The sequence below is a fragment of the Suricata suricatta genome, chromosome 15, assembly GCF_006229205.1.
Source record: "Suricata suricatta isolate VVHF042 chromosome 15, meerkat_22Aug2017_6uvM2_HiC, whole genome shotgun sequence".
NCBI classification, from domain to species: domain Eukaryota; kingdom Metazoa; phylum Chordata; class Mammalia; order Carnivora; family Herpestidae; genus Suricata; species Suricata suricatta.
The window spans coordinates 54,387,638-54,393,637 of record NC_043714.1 but is presented as its reverse complement, the minus strand read 5'-3'; positions in this window follow the sequence as shown (position 1 = coordinate 54,393,637).

Genomic DNA, 6,000 nt, shown 5'->3' with positions numbered 1-6,000 from the left:
TTGAGGAAAGGAAAGAAAATAATTTACGAATTCAGGGTAATCCAGGATGGAACACAAAGTATAACAAAATAATCTAACTGTATTACATATGTATAAAATAACCAACACTCAAAGAAATGTCTGATTTTAAAACTAGGGAAGGAAATACATAAGATGAGCTTAGAACATCTTGTAGTGTCAGGAAGTAAGGAAGTGTTAAAAAATTTTTGTAAATAATAGTACGCAAATGAAGAACATTATGTCAAAGTGACACAGGAGCCAATTTAAAGAGTTCCCAGTGGCCAAACCTGGAACAATTTTAGAAAAAAGTAAATAAAATAACATTGGATTTAGAACCAAAATTATAAAATAAAAACCCACGTGCTTATACTGATGTAAATAGATGAGTGAATAAGTTAAAATTTACATAAACAAGAAAGAATAGATAAATCTATCACACAGGAACACATTAAACAATTTACGTGGATCCTGGTCTAAAAGAGCTGGAGTATTAACTCTCCACTACTTAAGTGTGGCATGCATATAGTGCTTCCTTACAAAGTATAGGGAAGGAGGGGGATGAGAGAATACTTTTACATCACAGATTGCTGTTATCAAGGTTCCCATCAAAATGATAAGTCAGAGATAGGAGTCAACATGGTGGAGAAGGAGGGGCACCCGAAGTTCCCCTGTCCCTCAAACACAGGAGTATTGAGGCCAGAAGTCTTGGAATTCCAGGAATCTGGGCAACAGAGTGACAGAGATGTCTACAGGGGGCTATGGGGACAACTTGGTGGGCCATAGTTGTGTGACTGCAAGTTGGGAGAGATAAAATGGGCAGCATAGGCATGGAGAGGAGGGGTCCCCTTCAGTGGAGAGACAAAAGGAAGAGAAAGGTAGGCTGTGGAAGAGTAGGATTGTATTTGGACAAGAGAAAAAACACACCCAGGAACAGAAAGAAATGGAGAAAAAAACCATTTCTAACACCATCCAGGGATGCAGGGCTTTCTCCAGACTGGGGCAGCCTGCCCTGTTTGCCTACCTGAGAGGGGAAAGCCAACCTTGGGCTCAGTAGCTAGTTTAAAGTCACAGTTGGAGAGAACAATTCCTTCTCTTGAGTGCAGTGGGAAGAAGGTAAATAGCTGCTCCAAGGACAAAAGACCCTGTAGGCGCCTGCCAGCCAGAGGCCCTTTGTTGGCTGCCTGGGCGGAGTGGCACTACCCTGGAACCAGAGCACATGGAGCGGGATCCTTCAAGACATTGGGGTTTGAATCCTAGCCAAGCTCCTGATTGGTGTGCGAGACTGGAGTGGGACAAACCAGCCGCTCAGGCCCCTGAGGCACTGCGAAGATGGCCTGAACAGAGTGGGCTAGGACCTCTGGTATGTGGAGGAGAGACTGGGTGTCACCACTTTTCTCCCTATCACTAATAACATGGAGCTTCAGGGAACAAGACAGCAGGCTCACAGAGGAAGAGGGACCCACCTACACCAAACCACGCCCCTCCTTACCTGGTAACTGCTCTCTACCTGAGCAAAATTGACACTGACTGAAGGAGAAGGCCCTTCCTCCAGACCAGTGCAGCTGCTGGTCCCAAGGCACCATAAGATATTGTTCCAGTGGATTTGCATTTTCTGAGTTGATTCATGGTCAATTATTATTATATATATATTTTTTCTTCCTCTTATTTCTTCCATTCTCTATTTCAGTTGTTTGTTTAGCAAACATTTTTAATCTATAATTTTTACAACTCTTCTATATATCCTTCTTCTTTATTTTCCTCTCTCTCACTCTCTCTGTTTAAACTGTGTAGTTTCTCTGATTCTCTGCCTGTAATTTTTCTTTCTTTTCTTGTTCTTCGCCTCTGTCATTTCTCTCTTAATATGCTATAAGGCTTCTTCTACCACCACCCCCTTTTAAAATTTTTTCCAGGGTTACATCAACAAAACATCAAAGCACACAAAGTAGAAGTTCCAAACCACCATAATGAGGAGGGAGATAAAACAGCCAGAGTCACAACAAAGAGCACACAACACACTCCAAAAACACCCCCTGAAGGGACAGACCCTGGACACTGTATGACTCCCTTTTAATACAGTAGTGTTTGCAGGTGCAGGAATATAATAAGCTATTAAAACACATAAAAGACAGAAAACTAGCCAAACTAATGAAATAGAATATTCTTCAGAAGAAATTCCAGGAAGAAATGATGGTTAGAGAATTGCTCAAAACATATATAAACAATATATCTGAATAAGAATTTTGAATAATAAAGTTATAAGATTAACAGCTAGGCTCAAAAAAAGCATAAAGACAACAGATAATCTATTGTTACAGAAATCAAGGAACTAAGAAATAATCACTACAAATTAAGAAATGCTGTAAATGAGGTGCAAAATAAACTAGTTGCAGTGACAGCAACGATGGAGGAAGCAAAGGGAAGAATAAGTGAAATAAAAGATAAAATAATGGAAAATTATGAAGCTGAAAAAAAGAGATTTAAGAAAATACTAGGAGAGAATTACAGAACTAAGTGATTCAATAAAACAAAATAATATCTATATCATAGGAATTCCTGAAGAAGAGAGAGAGAAAGGGGCAGACTGTTTACTTGAACAAATTCTAGCTGAGAACTTCCCTAATACAGGGAAGGAAGCAGACATCTAAATCCAGGAGGCACAGAGAACTCCCTTCAGATTCAAAAATAGGTCTTCACCACAGCATATCATAATGAAACTGGAAAAATACAAAGATAAAGAAAGAATTTTGGAAGCAGCTAGAGATAAACAGGACTTAACCTTACAAGGGTAGACACATAAGGGTAGTAGTGGGCCTGCCTACTGAAACCTGGCAGGGCAGAACACGATGGAAGGAAATATTCAATGTGCTGAATAGGAAAAATATGCAGGCAAGAATCCTTTATCCAGAAGGATGTCATTCAGAAGAGAAGGAGAGATAAAGACTTTTCCCCAAAAAACTAAAGGAGTTCTTGACCACTAAACCAGACCTGAAGGAGATCCTAAGGGGGGCTCTGTGAGTGGAATGAAGGAAAAATTACAAAGGACCAGAGACGTCACCATAAGCATGAAACCTAGAGATAACACAGTAACACTAAATCCACATCTTTCAATAATCACTGTAAATGTAAATGGACTAAATACCCCCAATCAAAAGATATAGGGTATCAGAATGAATTAAAAAAAAAAAAAGAGATCCAACTGTATGCTGCCTACAGAGACTCATTTTAGACATGAAGACACCAGCAGATTGAAAGTGAGGATCTGAAGAACTATCTATCATGCTACAGGATGGCAAAAGAAAGCTGGAGTAGCCATACTTATATTAGACAAACTAGATTCTTTTTTAAATTTTATTTATTTTTGAGAGAGAGAGGGAGAGCACAACCGGGGGAGGGGCAGAGAGAGAACGGAAGGCACAGAATCCAAAGCAGGCTTCAGGCTCTTGAGCTGTCAGCACAGAACCCAATGCAGGGATTCAACTCATGAACTGTGAGATCATGACCTGAGCCAAATTTGGATGCCCAACGAACTGAGCTACCCAGGTGCTCCAAGACAAACTAGATTTTAAAACAAAGATTGTAACAAGAGGTGAAGAAGGGCATTATATGATAATTAAGTGGTCTATTCATCAAGAAGAGCTAACAATTATAAATGTTTATGCTTCCAAGCACAAAAATATATAAACCAATTAATCACAAAGATAAATCAATGTATAGATAATAATACAATGATTGCATGGGACTTTAATACTCCACTTATGGCAGTGGACAGATTTTATAGGCAGAAAATCAATAAGGAAACAATGGCTCTGAATGACACATTGGACCAGATGGACTTGAAAGATATATTTAGTACTTTTCATACAGAAACAACAAAATACACATTCTTCTTGAGTGCACATGGAACATTCTCCAAGATGGATCACACACTGGGTTGTAAAACAGCCCTCAATAAATATAAAATGACTGATATCATACCACGCATATTTTTAGATCAAAATGCCATGAGACTTGAAATCAATCACAAGAAAAAAATGGAAACCTCCAAATGCATGAAGGTTAAAGAACATCCTACAAAAAACAAATGGGTCAACCAGGCAGTTAAAGAAAAAAATTAAAAATATTTGGAAACAAATGAAAATGAAAACATGACAGTCTAAACTCTTTGAGATGCAGCAAAGGCAGTCCTTAGAGGAAAATATGCTGCAATCCAGGTCTATCTCAAGAAACAAGAAAAATCCTAAACAAAACCTAATCACACACCTAAAGGAACTAGAAGCAGAGCATTAAAGAAACCCTAAAGCCAGTAGAAGAAGAGAAATAATAAAGATTAAACAGAAATAAACAATATAGAATAAAAGAGCAGATAAATGAATTGAAGAGCTCGTTTTATGAAAGGACAAACAAAATTAATTTAACTCTCAGTCAGACATCTCAAGAAGAAAAGAGAGAGAACCCAAATAGATAAAATCATGAATGAAAGAGGAAATAATATCACAGAAATACAATCAGTTATTAGAGAATATTATGAAAAATTATATGCAAACAAACTGGACAACCTGGAAGAAATGGACAAATTCATAGACACTCACACACTACCAAAACTCAAATGAGAATAAGTAGAACATTTGAACAGACCCATAACCAGCAAAGAAATTGAATCAGTTATCAAAAATCTCCCAACAAATAAGAGTCCTGGGCCAGATGGCTTCCTAGGGGAATTCTACCAGACATTTAAAGCAGAGTTAATAACTATGCTTCTCAAGCTGTTCTAAAAAATAGAAAAGGAAGAAAATCTTCTGGACTCATTATATATAGCCAGCATCACCTTGATTCCCAAACCAGACAGAGATTCCACTAAAAAGAATAATTACAAGCAAATATCCCTGATGAACATGGATGCAAAAATTCTCAACAAGATAATCACAAATCAAATTCAACAGTTCACCATGATCAAGTGGGATTTATTCCTGGGCTGCAGGGCTGGTTCAATATTCACAAATCAATCAATGTGACACATCACATTAATAGAAGAAAGGATAATAACCATATGATCCTGTCAATAGATGCAGTTTTTGAGAAAATACAGCATTGTTTCTCAACAGAAACCCTCAAGGAAGTCAGGATAGAAGGAACATATCTTAACATCACAAAAGTAATATATGAAGAGCTCACAGCTAATATCATGCTCAGTGGGGAAAAACTGAGAGCTTTTCCCCTGAGATCAGGAACATGACATACATGTCCACTCTCACCACTGTTTGAGTACTGAAGTACTAGCCTCACCAATCAGACAACAAAACAAAATAAAAAGCATCCAAATTGGCAAAGAAGAAGTCAAACTTTCATTTTTCACAGACGACATGATACCCTACATGGAAAACCCAAAAAACTGCTAGAGCTGATACATGAATTCAGCAGTCACAGGATATAAAATCAATGTACAAAAATCAGTTGCATTTTTATAAACCAATAATGAAGCAACAGAAAGAGAAATCAAGAAACCAATTCCATTTACAATAGCACCAAGAACCATAAAATACCTAGGAATAAACCTAACCAAAGATACAAAAAATCTGTATGCTGAAAACTATAGAAAACTTATGAAAGAAATTGAAGAAAATACAACGAAATGGTAAAACATCCCATGTTCATGGATTGGAAGAACAAATAGTGTTAAATATCAATACTACCCAAAGCAATCTGCATATTCAATGCAATCCCAATCAAAATTGCACTGGCATTCTTCTCAAAGCTAGAACAAACAATCCTAAAATTTGTATGGAACCACAAAGGACCTCAAATAGCCAAAGAAGAAAACACAGTGGGAGGTATCACAATCCCGCACTTTAATCCCTACTACAAAGCTGTAACCATCAAGACAGTATGGTATTGGCACAAAAACAGACATATAGACCAATAGAATAGAATAGAACCCAGAATTGGACCCACAAATTTATGGCCTACTAATCTTTGATGAAGCAGGAAGGAAAATCCAATGGA